Source organism: Hypanus sabinus, unplaced genomic scaffold (genome assembly GCF_030144855.1).
Source record: "Hypanus sabinus isolate sHypSab1 unplaced genomic scaffold, sHypSab1.hap1 scaffold_1156, whole genome shotgun sequence".
Lineage (NCBI taxonomy): Eukaryota > Metazoa > Chordata > Chondrichthyes > Myliobatiformes > Dasyatidae > Hypanus > Hypanus sabinus.
Window position 1 is genome coordinate 40103 of NW_026779214.1, and position 19803 is coordinate 59905.

A 19803-nucleotide genomic window follows, 5' to 3' on the forward strand; every position below is an offset into this window, starting at 1 on the left:
AAGAGAATCCAGGGATACACATACCTGAAGTTCTCATTCCAACCATAATGCTAAACTGAAATTTCTTTCTAAGTTTGACCACAAATGAACGTACATAAATTTGCAGAACCTACTCCCCCTTTTTTTCCTATATATTGGCGTCTGAAGCGTAGACAACATAGAAACATAGAAAATCTACAGCACAACAGAGATCCTTTGGCCCACAAATTTTGCCGAACATGTCCTTGCCTTAGAATTACCTAGGCTTTATCATTAGACCTCTATTTTTCTAAGCTCTACTTAGTCATCCACGAGTCTCTCAAAAGACCCTATCATTTCCGCCTCCACCGCCGCCGCCGGCAGCCATTCCACGCCGTCACAACTCTCTGTGCAAATAAACTTACCCTGAAATCACCTCTGTTCCTACTTACAAGCACCATAAAACAGTACCCTTTTGTGCTAGCCATCACAGCCCTGGGGAAAAAGTGTCCGACTATTGTTACGTACCCCGTACCTGGGTGTCTTACCAGCAAATATAGAAGTATCCGTTAAAGTCTGGTGGTACTATTTTCAGCAGTGTTTATTAGTAAAATATACAAGTCATTATCAAGGCAAATATACAGATAATACACGTTAGCAATACTAAACCTAAAATAACAATCAATGATAAACAAGCTCTATCGTTGTCTAGGGGATAATGAATTATCATGAGAAAGTATAAAGTTCAGTTCAATTCATGCAGGCTCAGGTAGTTGCTGGTCGATGTGTTGTAGTTGTTGGAGAGAGAGAGAGAGCGAGAGAGAGAGAGAGGACGATCAAACAGTGACAGCTATTGTCTTCCAAACCTTCCTTTACTTTCTGGATCCGTCGTTTCGTTGTGGCCATTGAGGTATGACCCCTCTGTTCTTTAGCTAGACCGTTCTTCCGTGGTGGACTCGTCACTCCGGCAAAGGTGGACACACACACAAGCCCCCACCGGCCTTGCTATAACCGCTGTGAGTGAAATTGACCGATCCGTTCGGTCCCCGATGCCCCACACTTTCTCGTGGGTTTCTGATGATCACTAGTGTGTCTCCTGCTGCGTCTGAGGGGGTGACACCCCAGACCTCACTTTTATCCCCACTCACGGGGTCTCAGGTGTCAATCAGTTTTGAATGGCTTAGCCCATCAAACCAGCCCACTCCGGCTGCCCACTGAGGAATTTTAATGAACAGAATAGTACCAAGTAAACAGCCCTCTCCGCAGCCATACGTCTTTCGGGAGTCATAACATGGTGGATAAACATAACTCTCTCTCAGGCTGTTATCGGTAACAGATGTCCTGGCATGTTTTCTTTTGTCTCTCCTACTCTCTCGTTAGCAGCGTGGTAACAGCAACAGTTTGTGATTCTCCCAGGGGAGGGGGACATTGACAACCTTGCACCCTTCTGCCCACCAGAGTTATTCATCCTTCGTAACACTATCCACTGATAAATGCCTCTCATTATCGTATACACGTCGACCTATTCATCTCTCTTCCTCGGTCGCTGCAAGGAGAAAAGGAATGCCTCATAAGGCATTCTCCCCAATCCTAGCTATATCCTTGTACTTTGGGGACCACATACCATTGAAAAATCTCGTTCTCATCCACAGTATCTCTTTTCTGTTCCACTAACAAGGAACACTCTATCGATACAGCTCGCCACATCTCAACCCATACCTGCTGAGCCACAGAACCACAGTCAGTGCCAGAGACCTGACCGTTGAGACTTTCCCCAGCTTCAGCATTTGCACCTCTGTCCTCCCATCCAGAAGTATCCAAAGGGTCTACCTGCTATTGAGCGGGTTGGTCACAAGGGGTCTCTGGATCTGCACTGTCTGTCACCCAGGTTCCTGTATCCTGCACGTTCGGTCTAAATACATCTCTATATATCTCTATCACCCCTATGCACACAGCGAGGAAGTTTCCTTGTTGCAGTACCGGGTCTATCAGTGTGTGGCTGTCACTATGAGGGGCGTGTTCTTATTACGACGAGGGTTGTGTCTGTGATACAAAAGCATTGTAGGGGGGTTTTCAGTGTCCCTTTGAAGATGGTGTCTCTGTGCGTCTTTTTCATGCCGTATGCCTTCTGTGAATTGGTCGTTCCCTCTTGTTATCGATAAATCGTCAAGTTCCTTTTCACAAACTAACTCCCTGCACTTTCCACCGGATGAGGTCAGATCACTCTGCTCTTTCTACAGAGCAGAGAAGGTAAATCACACAACAGAACAGACCCTTTGGTTCAAGAATTTTGATATCTCAATTCTGAATTTGTTCTCCCGACATCTGTCTCCTTCCATTCCTTGCACACCCACGTACCTATAGAAGAGCCAGTTAAAAGTCTGTATGGATTTACCTCCACCACCAGAGCTGCCAGAACTTTCCAATTACCCGCCAATCTCTGTGACGACAAAAACTTGCCAAATTCATCTCCTTTGAACCTACCCGCTCTTACCTCAATGCAGGTCTTCTAATATTAGACATTTCCATCCTACGGGTAAAAGATACAAGCTCTCTGGTCTACTTGCGTCCCGTATTGTTATAAACCTCAAAACTAAACTTAACTCGAGGTTGCATCTATCCTTTTCCATACTTATCCTGTATCTAATGGCATTACCAACACTAGATGCAAATTGTTCCCTGACACACACTTCTGACCCCTGGCGTGTCCTAATCGCTAGGATGAGATCAAGTATTGCACTCTCTCATTGGGAATAACTATCTCCTGATTAAGGTTCCTTCCTTAACTGATTAAGAAAACTATCCCAGTGGTCCTTTCACAGTCAGTACCAAGAATCTTAAACTCACCCGATGCCACAACCTGATGTCTCTTACAACAGACTCCGAACTCTCCACAGATTTGTTCCTCTAAATCCCCCGACTGTACGGTGGTCGATAATGTTGCCCCATGAACGAGTTCATACCCTTCTCATTCCTCAGTTCCACCTCTGAAGCCTCACCTTAGCTTAAATTATATAAACATTAGTACGACAAAAACAGCAGTAAACTGGAAGGCTGAGCTAACAGACTTGCCCCTCCTGCAAACAAATCTTACTAATGGCTAAACTCTCATGCTTTCAATCGTTGGCTCCGACCCTGAGCTCATCTGCTCTTCGTATAATACTTATTGCTTTGAAATGGACGTAGCTCAGAACATGAGATCCAGCAGGTTCAACATTTTGCTCGCTGACTTTATCTGAGGTCTTGACAACATCTGTCCCAACAATGACTCAACTTTCTGTTCAATCATTCTGGTTATCATCCCCCTGCAACTCTGGCTTAAACAACACATCGACCCCTTTCTTAATGGCAAACCTTCCCGCTGGGATATTAGTTCCACTCCGGTTCAGGTGTAAACTGAGAGAGTTGCCAGATGGCGGAGAAAATGAAGGAGCTGCACAACGAGGGGCGGTGTGGCGCGATCTCCAGGCAGGAGTCTGTGCTGTCTCCCAGTGTTCATTCGGCAGAACACAAGAGCAGTTGTTGTAATTTCTAGATTTCGGTGGCTTTTACACTGCCTAGGACCTCAAGCTGATTATATATACATGTGCTCGTGCGCGCGCGTGCGTGTGTGCGCCTGTACATAAAGCGTGAATATATTTCACTGATACCCTACATATGCTTGCTAACTTGCTATTTTATACATATTACGTGATCTTGGTGTATCGTGTGACAGTTGGTATTGTGTTTTGAAGCTTGGCCCTGGCGGTCATATGTGATGGAATTGCAAATAAACTTGAAATGAATTAAATTGAAATGAAATAAACCGCTCGGTTTGCAGAGGTCGCAGCTTCCGAGCAGGAGCGCCCAGTGATACAGATATCTCAAGACTTCGTTCCAAATCCTAACATTTCAGTCACAGTTTAAACTGAATGTTCTTTCAAAGTTTGCAGAACCGGCTCCATTTTCCTGCCTATATACTGGTTAGTATATCGACCGCATACCATTGAGAAATCTCGTTCTCGTCCTCAGTACCTCTTTTCTGCTCACCTAACAAAGACTACCCTCAGGATAAAGCTCGCCAAATTTCACTCCTTTCCTTTCTGAGCCACAGAGCCATAGTCTCTGTCAGAGACCTGACCGGTGAGACTTTCCCTGCTTGGTAATTTGCACCCCTCTCCTCCCATCCAGAAGCATCCAAACTGGTCTACCTGTTATTGAGCGGATTGGCCGCAAGGGGTGTCTGCACTGGCTCTGGTCTAAAGTGGTCTAACGCATCTCTTCCGCACATCTACCCTCACCCCATCCGCCCACCACCCCACTCGGGATGAAGTTTTGTCCAAACAAACGATCGGCCTGTTCACACAGAACAGAGCAAAGGCTCAGAAACGAGAGATCAATATCCGTTTGAAGGGAGCTGGTTGGTGTAACACTAGACGTCACCTCTCCCCCTTCCTCGCCATACTTCTATATAAACAGTGAGAGGGAGACGTGTAAAGGAGGAAGACGGTTAATGGAAGCGGGGTGGACCTGCCGGGGATCAAGCAGATCAGGGAGACGTGGAGAGGTGTTGGAGAAGGAGGAGATGACGAAGACGGCACGCAGCGCAGTGAACGGAGGGTTGCTAGAGTCAAGAAGTGTGGAAGAAGAATGCGGTGGCGGAAACGGACTGGGCTGCAGAGGAAGTCGTGGCGGACGGTGACAAGGATGGTCGTCTGGGAAGGAGGGTTGACGAGAAACAGGAGGCCGAAATCTCAATGATCCAGAAACACCTTCTTCCCTTCCGCTGGCATTTTCTTGAACGTATGAGCACCACCTCCACAATTTTTTGCGGCATTTATTAGCTTGTTGCATTTGACGGTAATTTTTACATATTAGCGCCCCACTGATCCTTCAAAAGAACAAATCTCAGGTGGTCTACGTCACAGATAATAAAACAGACCGTGAATCCGGTAGAGAAGATGCGATACTGGTGGACAGGATATTTGACACGCTGGCCTTCATCAGTCAGGACACTGAGTCGAGTCGGAGGTCACGTTGCAGTTGCAGATGACGTCGGTCGGGCCGCACATGGAGTATGGAGTTTAGTTCTGCTTGCCTTGCTCTGAGAACACTCTCAACGAACTGGAAAGATTACAGAGGGAGAATTCCGAAGTTTCTGCCAGGATTTTAGGAGCTGAGTTATGGTGCAGTCGGAAATTTTCAGGCTTTATTTTGTGACCATGTAGAGCTGTACAAAACTACAAGGGGCACGGATAAGGCGAATACATGCACTCTTATTCCACAGGACTGGGGTATCGAGAACATTGACGCGCATGATTGAGGTGAGAGTAGCTGAAGACAGAAGCGGGAGAGCGAGTTGAGTTCCATAAAAGGGAAAGAGAGGGATTGGGAGAGTGTGTAGAGGGGGAATAGAGAATCGAGAGAGAGACAGGGATAGAAGAGGAAGAGTTCGGGGAAAGGGAGGCGAGATGCGGGAGAGAGAAAATGCGGATGAAATGGAAGAGGCGGGAGTGGAGAGGGATGAGAGAGGGTGTTTAGAGGAACGAAGGTGAAGAGTGGGCGAGATGGTGGGTAAGATTGCGATAGAGGGAAAGATAATAAGGCAAGGGTGAGGGGCAGAGCTGATGATGTAATGTGAGTCGGTGAGATAAAGACGGTTTTGCCACTTGTTTAAGTCGACCCTATTGACTGTTGACAGAGATCTTGGATCTTTTCAGAAAGATCTGAGCACAGAAGCGCCGACTTCTCGCAGATGAAGCAACGCTTATCCTCACTGCAATGTTCAAAGTGAGGGTACCATCCACATTCAATGCATTCGAAGACTCCAGCCTTCATTTGGAACACGATATTCGAGGCCACTCTCCTATCAAGAAGGGGTAAGCAATATCAGCGTACCTTCAGCAGGCAGCCGTGTGTTAGTCCCCAAAATCACTGACGCCCACTCTCGCCAACGTCCTGCGGCACCCCAAAATTTCCCACAATCCCACTTTCCCAGCACAGCCCTGTGTCAGTATCCAGAATTTTCACAATGGTCCACTTTCTCACTGCAGCCCTTTGTCAGTCCCCAAAATATTCCCACAGCGCCAGTCTCTCCCAAGGCCCAATATCAGTCCTCAAAATGCTGCCACATCTTCAATGTCTCCCCACAGGCCTGTGTTTTCTGCCTAAGTACTCAGACTCACCACTCCCACCACACAGATCAGTGTCAGTCCAAACTACACTGCCTGACTCTCTCCCCACAGCCCGTGCCGGAACCCAAAATAATCCCACTGCTCAACCCTCTTCTTAGAGACCTGTGTCAATCACCAAAACACCTCCCGCTTCCCATGCTCTCCCCACGGACGTGTCTCAGTCCCCAGAGTACTCCCACTGAACTATTCTCTCCCCACAGATCTGTGTGTGTCCCCTATGTACACCCCTCCCTCATTCCCTCACCACAGACATGTGCTAGGCCCCAAAGTGTTCCCACTGCCTCACTCTCTCCCACAACCTGGGTCAGTTCCCAAAAGAGCTCTGCAGCTCCAGTCTCTCCCCACAGTCCCGTGTTAGTCCCCAAAATACGTGTACATCCCACTTTCACTCCAAGACCCCGCGCGAGTCCCCACGATAAACCCAATACCTAGCCTTCTCCCTAAAGATCTGTGTCAACCACCAAAACACTCCCACTTCGCACTCTCTTCCCACAGCCCATGTCAGTTCCAACATTAATTCAACTGCACACACTCTACCAACAGACTTTGTCAATCCCCAAACAAAGCCAATTGCACACGCTCTCCATACAGCCCTTATCAGTCCGCAAACTAATATCAATGCTCACTCCTTCTAGCAAACAGCGTCAGTCCCCAAACTAATCTCACTGCCCACTCCCCTCTCGCAGTCTGTGTCAGTCCCCAAACTAATCTCACTGCCCACTCCCCTCTCGCAGACTGTGTCAGTCCCCAAACTAATCTCACTGCCCACTCCCCTCTCGCAGTCTGTGTCAGTCCCCAAACTAATCTCACTGCCCACTCCCCTCTCGCAGACTGTGTCAGTCCCCAAACTAATCTCACTGCCCACTCCCCTCTCGCAGTCTGTGTCAGTCCCCAAACTAATCTCACTGCCCACTCCCCTCTCGCAGACTGTGTCAGTCCCCAAACTAATCTCACTGCCCACTCCCCTCTCGCAGACTGTGTCAGTCCCCAAACTAATATCACTGCCCACTCCCCTCTCGCAGTCTGTGTCAGTCCCCAAACTAATCTCACTGCCCACTCCCCTCTCGCAGACTGTGTCAGTCCCCAAACTAATCTCACTGCCCACTCCTTCTAGCAAACAGCGTCAGTCCCCAAACTAATCTCACTGCCCACTCCCCTCTCGCAGACTGCGTCAGTCCCCAAACTAATCTCACTGCCCACTCCCCTCTCGCAGACTGTGTCAGTCCCCAAACTAATCTCACTGCCCACTCCCCTCTCGCAGACTGTGTCAGTCCCCAAACTAATCTCACTGCCCACTCCCCTCTCGCAGACTGTGTCAGTCCCCAAACTAATCTCACTGCCCACTCCCCTCTCGCAGACTGTGTCAGTCCCCAAACTAATCTCACTGCCCACTCCCCTCTCGCAGTCTGTGTCAGTCCCCAAACTAATCTCACTGCCCACTCCCCTCTCGCAGACTGTGTCAGTCCCCAAACTAATCTCACTGCCCACTCCCCTCTCGCAGTCTGTGTCAGTCCCCAAACTAATCTCACTGCCCACTCCCCTCTCGCAGACTGTGTCAGTCCCCAAACTAATCTCACTGCCCACTCCCCTCTCGCAGTCTGTGTCAGTCCCCAAACTAATCTCACTGCCCACTCCCCTCTCGCAGACTGTGTCAGTCCCCAAACTAATATCACTGCCCACTCCCCTCTCGCAGTCTGTGTCAGCCCCCAAACTAATCTCACTGCCCACTCCCCTCTCGCAGACTGTGTCAGTCCCCAAACTAATCTCACTGCCCACTCCTTCTAGCAAACAGCGTCAGTCCCCAAACTAATCTCACTGCCCACTCCCCTCTCGCAGACTGTGTCAGTCCCCAAACTAATCTCACTGCCCACTCCCCTCTCGCAGACTGTGTCAGTCCCCAAACTAATCTCACTGCCCACTCCCCTCTCGCAGACTGTGTCAGTCCCCAAACTAATCTCACTGCCCACTCCCCTCTCGCAGACTGTGTCAGTCCCCAAACTAATCTCACTGCCCACTCCCCTCTCGCAGACTGTGTCAGTCCCCAAACTAATCTCACTGCCCACTCCCCTCTCGCAGACTGTGTCAGTCCCCAAACTAATCTCACTGCCCACTCCCCTCTCGCAGACTGTGTCAGTCCCCAAACTAATCTCACTGCCCACTCCCCTCTCGCAGACTGTGTCAGTCCCCAAACTAAACACATTGCCCACTCCCTTCACTCAGCCTGCACCGATCCCCGACTCACTCTTTTCTCAGAAACTTACCATACCACAAATCTCACCCATAGTTGCATTTTCCAATCCAGTATGAACTGCCTTGGTCGAGGACAGATTTCTCAACAAAATTCTGTGAAAATAAATTACTATCATTAAAGTTTGAATTTAAGGAGCGTCACGTTACGTCTGACCAAGGGAGAGCGCGAAGGGATGGTGTGGAAGGAACTCTGTATCTCACACCAGTAGAATGTGATGGCAAGATACAGGGAGCCTCACTCTGTGTCTGAACCGGGGAGTGTGTAATGCGACGGTGTGGAGGGAGATTCACTCTGTGCCTGACCCCGGGAGAGTGTGATGGGACGGTGTGGTGGGAGATCACTCTGTGTCTGACACCGGGAGTGTGTGATGGGACGTACTGGAGGGAGACTCACTCTGTGTCTGAACCGGGGAGTGTGTGATGCGAAGGTGTGGAGTGAGCTTCACTTTGTGTCTGATCAAGGGAGTGTGAGTTGGGACGGTGATGCTGGAGCCTATCTCTGACTTTGAGCCCCGGAGTGTGTGATGAGACCGTATGGAGGGAGCTCTGTCTCTCTCTCTCTCTCTCTCTCTCTCTCTCTCTCTCTCTCTCTCTCTCTCTCTCTCTCTCTCTCTCTCTCTCTCTCTCTCTCTCTCTCTATCTATCTATCTATCTATCTATCTATATATATACTGCTCTTCAGTTCATCTGACAAATACCTCTTCCTGGCTTGAACTGATTTCAAGTAGATTCGATTTAGAGTTGCAGCAATGCAGATCGGCCTCAGTGTAGGATCTTTCAATCGTGGATATGTAATAAAGCCGGTCTTCATTTCTTTTTTTTAAACTTTTTTTATTGCATTTTTAAATGGTTACAAAGTAAAATATGAAAAAACAATGTATATAACCCTTACCCCCTCCACTTAACCCCTCCCCCCTAACTGCCCTATAGAAAAAAAAGAGAAAGAAAGAAAAAAAAAGAAAGAAAGAAAGTATGCCTTGTTGTTGGAAGATCTCCACATGCTCCATGGAATTCGTAATAACTTTAATATGTATATTTATTTCTTTCCCCTAATAAGCAATTGTTTCATCTTCAGAGCATCTTTAGATTTAATCCTGTCTTTTGTAAATAAGGGCTCCAAATTTTCAGAAATGTTTCATATTTATCTCTTAAATTATAAGTATTTTTTTCTAATGGAATACAACCATAGATTTCTTTCTTCCAAGAGTCTATACTTAAATGTGTATCCAATTTCCAAGTAACTGCAATAGCTTTTTTGGCTACTGCCAGTGCAATTTTTATAAATTCTTTCTGATACTTATTTAGTTTCGGTTTTATCCCTTCAATATCACCTAGTAAAAATAATATTGGATTATGAGGAAATGGTGTTCCTGTAATTTGTTCCAGTAAAAGTTTTAAATTTGTCCAAAAAGGTTGAATTTTAGAGCAAGACCATGTCGAATGTAAAAAAGTACCAGTTTCCTGGTTACATCGGAAACACTGATCCGATAAATTTTGATTTAATTTTTTTTATTTTTTTTGGTGTAATATATAATTGATGTAGAAAATTATACTGCGCTAATCTTAACCGAACATTTATTGTATTTGCCATACTATCAAGACACAGTCTTGACCAATTTGTTTCTTCAATTTTAATATTCAAATCACTTTCCCATTATTGTCTTGACTTATGGACTCCTTGTTTAAATACCTGTCTTTGAATCAAATTATACATACAAGATATATTTTTTTTATTATTTCCTTTTTGAATTAAAATTTCTATTTCATTAGATTTCGGCAATAACATTGTTTGACCTATTTTTTCTCTTAAATAAGCCCTTAATTGAAAGTAACAAAATAAAGTGTTATTTGATATTTTTTATTTATTCTTTAATTGATCAAATGATATTAATATACCTCCTTCAAAACAATTCCCTATATATCTAATCCCATTTTGAATCCAATTATATAAAAGTTGATTGTCCATTGTGAAAGGAATAAGTCTATTTTGAATTAAAGATCTCTTTTCTAATAAAGATTTTTTTGTCTCATCATCAACATTTATCTTATTCCATAAATCAATCAAATGTTTTAATATAGGAGATTCTTTCTTTTCCCGTATCCTTTTAGATTCCCATTTGTATATAAAATCTTCTGGTACGTTTTCTCCTACTTTATCTAATTCTATTCTAATCCATGCCGCTTTTATCTTTCTCGAAAAAAGATGCAATAAATCTAAGTTGATTTGCTTTATAATAATTCCTAAAATTTGGAAGTGTAATCCTCCTGGATCAAATTTCCATGTCAATTTTTCCAACGATATTCTTGACATCTTACCTTTCCAGAGGAATTTCCTCACATATTTGTTTAACACTTGAAAAAACTTCTGGGGTAATTGTATTGGTAATGATTGAAATAAATATTGTAATCTAGGGAATATATTCATTTTTATAGTATTTACTCTACCTACTAATGTTATTGGTAATGCCATCCATTTTTCAAGATCTTCCTGAATTTTTTTCAAAAGTGGTAAATAATTTAATTTGTATAAGATTTTATATCATTATCAACTCTTATACCTAAATATTTTATACCATTTGCTGGCCATCTAAGTTGAGTTATTAATCGACATTGATTATAATCTCCTTTAGTAAGAGGTAAAATTTCACTTTTATCCCAATTTATTTTATAACCCGATATTTTCCCATATTCCTCTAGTCTATAAGATAATTTGCGTAGTGAATGTAATGGATCTGTTAAATAAAGTAGAACATCATCAGCAAATAAGTTAATCTTGTATTCTTCCTGATTAACTCTGAAACCCTTAATATCTGGGTCCATTCTGATTAATTCAGCTAGTGGTTCTATTGCCAACACAAATAAAGCAGGTGATAGTGGGCAACCTTGCCGAGTTGATCTGGTCAACTGAAATGATGTTGAAATTTGACCATTTGTCACTACTTTAGTTTTGGGATTAGTATTTAAGGTTTTAATCCATTTTATAAATGATGTTCCTAGTCCATATTTTTCCAATACCCTAAATAAAAAATCCCATTCCAATCTATCAAATGCTTTTTCTGCATCTAAAGCAACTGCCACACTCATTTCCTCCCTCTTTTGTGCTAGATGGATTATACTAAATAACCGAGTTACATTATCTGCCGATTGTCTATTTTTGATAAATCCTGTTTGATCCATATGCACTAATTTTGGTAAGCATTTAGATAATCTATTAGATAAGATTTTTGCTGTTATTTCATAATCGGTGTTTAATAAATAAGTAGGTCTATATGATGTTGGTTTTAAAAGGTCTCTATCTTTTTTTGGCAATTCTATTAAAATAGCTGTTGAAAAAGATTATGTAAGTTTATGCGTTCATTCCGCTTGATATATTAACTCCATAAAAGGAGGAATTAATAAATCTTTAAACTTTTTTTTTATAAAATTCAGGTTGAAAACCATCTGGAGATTTATTACTTTGAAGTGATCCCAAAGCTTCTTCAACTTCCTTCAATGTAAAAGGCATACCTAATCCCTTCTGTTCTTCTGTATTTAATTTTGGAAGAGTTATTTGTGATAAAAATTCTTCTATCTTAACGTCATCATTCTTTGATTCTGATTGATACAACTCAGAATAAAAATTCTTAAAAGCCTCATTAATTTCTAGAGGTTTATAAGTAATTTCATTCACTTTTGTTCGAATTGCATTTATTGTTTTAGAAATCTGATCTGTTTTTAACTGCCATGCAAGAAATTCACCTAGTTCATAATATCTCTGTTTAGATCTCATAATTGCTTTTTCTGTTCGATATGTCTGGAGTGTATTATGTTTTAACTTCTTATTAATAAGTTGCCTTCGTTTTTCTTCTGTCATATTTCTTTGAGATTTTTTTTCTAATTTTATAATCTCTTTTTCCAATTGATCTATTTCTATCTTATATTCCTTCTTAATTTTAGAAGTATAACTTATTATCTGGCCTCTCAAATATGCTATCATTGCTTCCCACAATATAAATTTATCATCAACTGAATGTAAATTTGTATCTAAAAAGAACTGTATCTGCTTTTTCATAAAATCACAAAAATCTTGACGTTTTAGTAGAATTGAATTAAATCTCCATCTATAAATTGATTCCTCTTTATCTATCATTATCATTGTCATTATTAAAGGAGAGTGATCAGACAATATTCTTGCTTTATATTCCACATTTTTCACTCTATCGAGTATTTGTTGATAATAGGAAAAAATCTATCATTGAATATGTTTTATGTCTATTTGAATAAAATGAATAATCCCTTTCTTTTGGATTGATTCTTCTCCATATATCAATCAAATTTAAATCTTTCATCAATGATAGAGTTAATTTTGCTACTTTTGATTTTGTAATAGCCTTTGTTGATCTATCTAAAACTGGATCTAAACAAAATATTAAAATCTCCACCTATTAATATTTTATCATGTGCATTATCCAAATTCAAAAAGACCTCCTATATAAATTTTACATCATTTTCATTTGGTGCATAAATATTCATAAGAGTCCATAGTCCTGAAAAAAAATTGACAATGTATAATTAAATATCTTCCTGCCGAATCAATTAATATATTTTTTATTTTAATTGGTAAATTTTTATTAACCAAAATTGCAACTCCTCTTGCCTTTGAGTTAAGTGAAACTGCAATAACATTTCCAAGCCAGTCTCATTTTAATTTCTAATGTTCTATATCCGTTAAATGAGTTTCTTGTAAGAAAGCAATATCTATTTTCATTTTTTTATTATATGTTAAAATTCTTTTTCTTTTTATTGGTCCATTAAGCCCACTAACATTAAAACTTAAAAAATCAATAAATTAGTCATTATTTTTATTTATGTCACTCCAATCTATAATAATACCTAATCTTTCAACTTTCATTGCATCCTGGGAAATCTTTTTAGAAGTCACCATGTTGCTATGTGTGTCCCCACCAATCATCCAGGCAAAACAATAGAAGAAAAATAGAAAATAAAGAAAAAAACAAAATACCCCCCTTACTAATGTTGTGAAAGAAAAAAAACACAACATTACCCCCCTCTATTGTACGGGTCATGGCAATCGCCATGATTACACACGTGAATCCCGTAGTAACTTTTTTACGGGAGGACTGGGTTCCAGCGTCCCGATCCTATGTCATCACGTGACGTCCCCCCCACCCCCTTCCCGGTCTTCATTTCTGATCCAGTCCTTGGAACAAGCATGCTCTGGAATTCAGGAACAAGGAACAGTGATTCTCCCTCTGCCCGTCTGGGAGTCGGTCATTGAATCGTTAACCCCTCCACACCGTCCCATCACACACTCCCGGGGCCAGACACAGAGTGAAACTTCCTCCACACTGTCCCATCACACAATCCCGGGGTCAGACACAGAGTGAATCTCCCTCCACACCGTCCCATCACACACTCCCGGTGTCAGACGCAGAGTGAATCTCCCTCCACACCGTTTCATAACACACTAACGTGGTCAGACACAGAATGAATCTCCCTCCACCCCGTCCCATCACACACTACCGGTGTCAGACACAAAGTGAATTTCCCTCCACACCGTCCCATCACACACTCCCGGGGTCAGACACAGAGTGAATCTCCCTCCACACCGTCCCATCACACACTCCAGGGGTCAGACACGGAGTGAATTTCGCTCCACACCGTCCCATCACAAACTCCCGGGGTCAGACGCTGAGTGAATCTCCCTCCACCCCGTTCCATCACACACTCTCGTTGTCAGTCACGGAATAAATCTCCCTCCACACCGTCCCATCACACACTACCGGTTTCAGACACAAAGTGAATTTCCCGCCACGCCGTCCCATCACAAACTCCCGGGGTCAGACACAGACTGAATCTCCCTCCACACCGTCCCATCGCACACTCCCGGTGTGAGACACAGATTGAATCTCCCTCCACACCGTCCCATCACACAATCCCGAGGTCAGACACAGCGTGAATCTCTCTCCACACCTTCCCATCACACACTCCCGGGGTCAGACACAGAGTGAATCTCCCTCCACCCCGTCCCATCACACACTCCCGGGGTCAGACACAGAGTGAATCTCCCTCCACCCCGTCCAATCACACACTCCCGGGGTCAGACACAGAGTGAATCTCCCTCCACCCCGTCCCATCACACACTCCCGGGGTCAGACACAGAGTGAATCTCCCTCCACCCCGTCCCATCACACACTCCCGGGGTCAGACACAGAGTGAATCTCCCTCCACCCCGTCCCATCACACACTCCCGGGGTCAGACACAGAGTGAATCTCCCTCCACCCCGTCCCATCACACACTCCCGGGGTCAGACACAGAGTGAATCTCTCTCCACCCCGTCCCGTCACACACTCCCGGGGTCAGACACAGAGTGAATCTCCCTCCACACCGTCCCATCACACACTCCCGGGATCAGACACAGAGGGAATCTCCCTCCGAACCACCATGAGAGGCCTTGTTGAAAGCTTTTCAAATTCGACTAATACAATATCCAACCCGGGCTTCATCAATCAACCATTTTTCATAAACAATGTGATCAGGTTTGTAAACTATAATCTCACCCACACAAAGCCATTTTGCAAACCTCAAAAAAATATGCCTTTACCGATGTGAGTTGAGTCTATGAGTAAGAATTAATGTAAAGACTGATGCACGAGTCAACCATTTACTGGACGTACAAAAAAGCTGGATGAGCTCAGCAGGGCCGGCAGCATCAGTTGAAAAAAGCAGTCAATGTTTCTGGTCGAGAACCTTCGTCGGGTCTAAAGAAGCAGGGGGCAGGGGCCCTATGAAGAAGATGGCGGAAAACCAATCAGAGGAAAGATCAAGGGGTGGGGAGGGGAAGCAGGGAGGGGTTAGGCAGGAGAGGAGAAGAAGTTATCTAAGGGAAAAGCACAATGGGTTGTTGACCCCACCAGACCACCACACCAGCCTCCGGAACCAGCATATTATCCTACGCAACTTCCGCCACCTTCAACAGGACCCCACCACTAAGGACATCGTTCCCTCTCTACCCCTCTCTGCTTTTCGCAGGGATCGTTCGCACGCATCTATCCGAACTTCTCTTAAATATTGAAATCAAACTTGCATGCAACACTCATTCTGGCAGCTCGTTCCAACACTCTCACAACCGTCTGAGTGAAGAATTTTCCTTTCCTGTTCTCCTTAAACTTTCACCCATCATCCTTAACTCATGCGCTCTGGTTGTAGTACCTCCCAACCCCCATGGAAAAAGCCGACTTGCATTCACCCAATCACTGGGACTTCACCTCTGCAGGGGTGATCGATACCAAAGGGATAGTTTGCATCTTCACTAGAAAGGGGTGGTGGTCAGTATCCTGAGGTTCTGCGCTGTTTTTTCACCACACGTTTTCTGACAAACGATCATCACAATTGGCAAACAAGAGGAAATCTACAGCTGCTGGAACTTCGAGCAACAAACTCAAAATGCTGGAGGAGCTTCGCAGGTCAGGCAGCATCTTTGAAAAAAAAAGTACTTCTTCTGTTAATGCTGTCTGGCCTGCTGAGTTCTTCAAGCAATTTGTGTGTGTAGACCATCGTACGTTATAGTCTGTAACTTCCTTTTGGAATTGAAGACAATTCGATGTGGCTGAACCGAGGCGAGATAGCCGATCCTTTGCTGAGAGCAAGGAAGACACAAGCTTCGATCGGTGTCAGCACCGTGCGAAAGCCAGTTGCAGGTGCTGAGGTTTGGGCAAGATTGAGTCTGTGTTTTACTTTAGTAGCAATGTTAGATCTGTGAAGGGAGCACTGGTCTGAACTGCCCAGAGAAATTACTCTTGCCAATGGAACTGTTTTGAACGCTGACATTAAATTTCTTATAATGGACTGCACGAATCCTAATCTCTGAAACAACTTCACGAGAATGAGTGGGAAGTCCGTTATTGCATCTACGGGGTAATGGGATCAGATTTAGCTAACTGTACGGACAATAGCTATGTCACCAGTAATATCACAACTTCTGCTGATGGCAGTTACAGATTCGGCTGGCAGGCTGAACAAACGCTGTCAAGGGGTTATTACAATTCGGCATATGTAGTACCAAATAGATACCATCTGCCAGCGTTGAAGGATGAAGGAGACTGAGCAACGTTACTGGATTGCAGTGCTCCTGTTCTGGGACCGTGGATAGACATGAAAAGCCAGAGAAAGCAGCACCTCCTAGTGGCCCCATATTTTAATTCCGCGTCCCATTCCCATTCTGATATGTCTATCCACGACTCCTCTACTGGCACGATGAAGCCACACTCAGGTTAGAGGAACAACACCGCATATTCCGTCTGGGTAGCCTCCAACCTGATGGAATGAACATAGATTTTTTCAAACCCGTTAATAAACTTCCTCCCTTTCTTAGCCCATCCCTAATCGATTTATTCCCCACCCTCCCTTTTTACGGAGACACTAATCTTACCTCCACTAATGCCCACCTTTAAGTACTCACCCTGGCATTTTAAAGCTGCACCTTGTCATATTTGATACTTGCACCCTGGGTAAGTGATTCTGCTTGTCTACGCCTCTCTTAGTTTTATAAAGTTCTACCATTTCACCTGTCAGCCTCCTTCACTTCGTGGAAAACAGTCCAAGTCAGTATGATCTTTCCTTGTAACTGAATCCCGCGGTCCATGTAACATTCCTGTGAATCATTTTTGCATCGTTTCAGCTGAACCACATCCTTCCTCTCGTGGTGACCAGAACTGCACAGGGTACTCCTGGTGTGGTTTCATTATTGATTTGTACAACTGTAATATGATATCCCAGCTCCTCTCAAAGCCTTTTGCCGATGAAGGCAAGCATGACGTGCACCTTCTTCACAACCTTGTCTACCTGTGTTGGCACCTTCATGAAATTATGTACCTGTACCCCAAATCTTTCTTTTCGTCAACAATCCTCAGGAACCTATTATTCTCTGTCTGTGTCATAACCTGCTTTAACTTTGCAAAATCCATCATTGTGCATTTGTCTGACACTGTAACAAAACCTCTCTATTTCTCTACAGCAATAAATATCAATGAACCATTCACCTCTGAACCTTGGTCATATATGTTTTTATGAACCACTCACTACACCCATCTCTACTTTGTTGTGCAGGAGAACACATTGCCGCCTCTCTATTTCTCTCATTGACAATTTATCTCTACATAAATAATTGTCTGACTTTTGTTTCCTCCTGCTTCTCTGCATGCCATCACACTTTACCACATTAAGCTTCATTTACCAAGTATTCTTCTCACCAGCTTCCCCATGTCTTGTTGGAGAGACCAGATGTTCAAACACAACACGTCCCCTCATCACGTTCCCCATCATTGACACCGTGGATTCCGCACATTCTGCCCTTTCATCGGGTCATTAATATCAATAAGTCATTGATGATCCCTGGAAAACTCCACCAATTATATCCTCCTTACACGTTATTCTGTCTCAGTATGATAACCTGACTTCAATCAATATTAACACACTTCCTTCCCAGCACAGAGCTCTTGTCTTGTGCACTTGCCTTACATGTGGTAAATGCCCCTGAAAGTACAAAGACACACTTCTCCAACTTCCCCTATAAAGTCTCAAAACTCTTGTATCACACAAAATGCTGGTGGAACGCAACAGGCGAGGCAGCATCTATAGGGAGAAGGGCTGTCGAAGTTTCGGGCCGAGACCCTTCGTCAGGACTAACCGAACGGAAAGATAGTAAGAGATTTGAAAGTGGGGGGGAATTCAAAATGTCAGGAGAAGACCGGAGGGGGTGGGGTGAAGCTGAGAGCCAGAGAGGTGATTGGTAAAAGGGTTACAGAGCTCGAGAAGGGAAAGGATCATGGGACGGGATGCCGAGTGAGAAGGAAAAGGGGAGGGGAGCACCAGAGGGAGATGGAGAACAGGCAGAGTGATGCGCAGAGAGAGAAAGAAAAAATAAAGGGAGAAAGGGGAAAAAAACTAAATATGTCAGGGATGGGGTAAGAAGGTGCATTAACGGAAGTTAGAGAAGTCAATGCTCATGCCATCAGGTTGGAGGCTAACCAGCTGGTATATAAGGTGTTATTCCTCCAACCTGAGTGTTGGGTGAAAGGTCTCGGCCCGAAACGTCGACAGTGCTTCTCCTTATAGATGCTGCCTGGCCTGCTGTGTTCCACCGGCATTTTCTGTGTGTTGTTTTAATATTCAGTAACCCAGGTTACAGGGTCCAAGACCAGGTTCCAGATGGACAGGGTGGTGAAGAGGGGTTTGGAACACTGTCCTTCAGTCAGGGCACCGAATATAGAAGCTGGGAAGAAATGGTGCAGATGTACACCACGTTGGTTTCGCCGCATTTTGCAAATAGAGTTTAGTTCAGGTCGCCCTGCTGTATGATAGACACCATTCCGCTGGAAAGAGTGCAGAGGAGATTTACTGGGATGTGACTGGATCTCAAAGGACTGAATTGTGAAAGGTGTTTTGGACAATTTTCCCTGGAATGTCAGAGAATGAGTGCTGGTATTGCAGAGGTGTATTGCAGTGTGGGTCGAATAAAACAGTCTTTCTGCCAGTGTTGGGGAATCAGGAACCGGAAGGCATTGGTTTAAGAGGAGATCTAATAGGAACCTAAAGGACAACATTTCCAAGCACAGGCTGGTCAGCAAATGGAATGAGCTACTGGGGGAGTGGTTGAATCAGGTACATTGAAGCAGTACTCGGACAGGCTAATGGGAAGGAAAGGTTTTGAAGGATATGGGTCAGAAGGTGGGAAATGGGACAAGGACGGAGGATAACATTGTTCATAATATCGTTGTGAGGCGGTTACAGACCAGAAGCTCAGATGGGAATTTTGGTCAGTGTGGACCATTTGAGCTGAAGACTTGTTTCTGTGCTGTGTGAATCTGACTGTAAACCCTCTTGGTTTAGTTCAATGACATTAAACTTTTCTAAATGACTTGTCATTTCTTCACAGATTATAGACTCCAGTACAGTTACCTACTTTGTTTTCCTTTCTCTTCCACCCTTCAGCAATGGTTTTCAGCTCCACTGGGACCTTTCTGTAACAGTGATTTTTGACAGATTCCAATGTCTCTACTTTCTCTCCAGCCTTCCTGTGAAACCGTCTGGTGCAGGTCGTTGGGAACTGGATATTTTTGCTTTTAGTCCCATTAGTTTATCACCCCTGATGGTGATTGCTACACATTATGGCACAGCATTGAAATGTCACCGTTAGATATCTGTAGGATGTTTGCTGTGTCCCCACTGAAAACACTAATGGAAATTATTGAGTTAACTAATCTGTTTTTCCTTGATATTTTTATCTTTTGTCGCATCATGAGTTACTGGAAAAATCCCGACTGTTTTGTCCACCCTGTCGTTGCCTCTTTGTTTGTTCTCTGAGTTAATATTTACCTTGAACTCTTTTAACCACAGACTGTTGTTTGCTCCCTGTGATTC

At 43.9% G+C, this 19803-nt stretch overlaps 1 long non-coding RNA gene across 1 annotated transcript in view; it reads left to right on the forward strand.

Annotated features, from left to right (window-relative positions):
* Nucleotides 1-617: 617 nt before the first annotated feature.
* LOC132386427 (uncharacterized) overlaps nucleotides 618-19803 on the forward strand; it is a 41044-nt gene continuing 21858 nt past the window's right edge. The window contains exon 1 of the long non-coding RNA XR_009509534.1: nucleotides 618-868. This is a non-coding gene — a long non-coding RNA (uncharacterized LOC132386427). The remainder of the gene's footprint in view (nucleotides 869-19803) is intronic.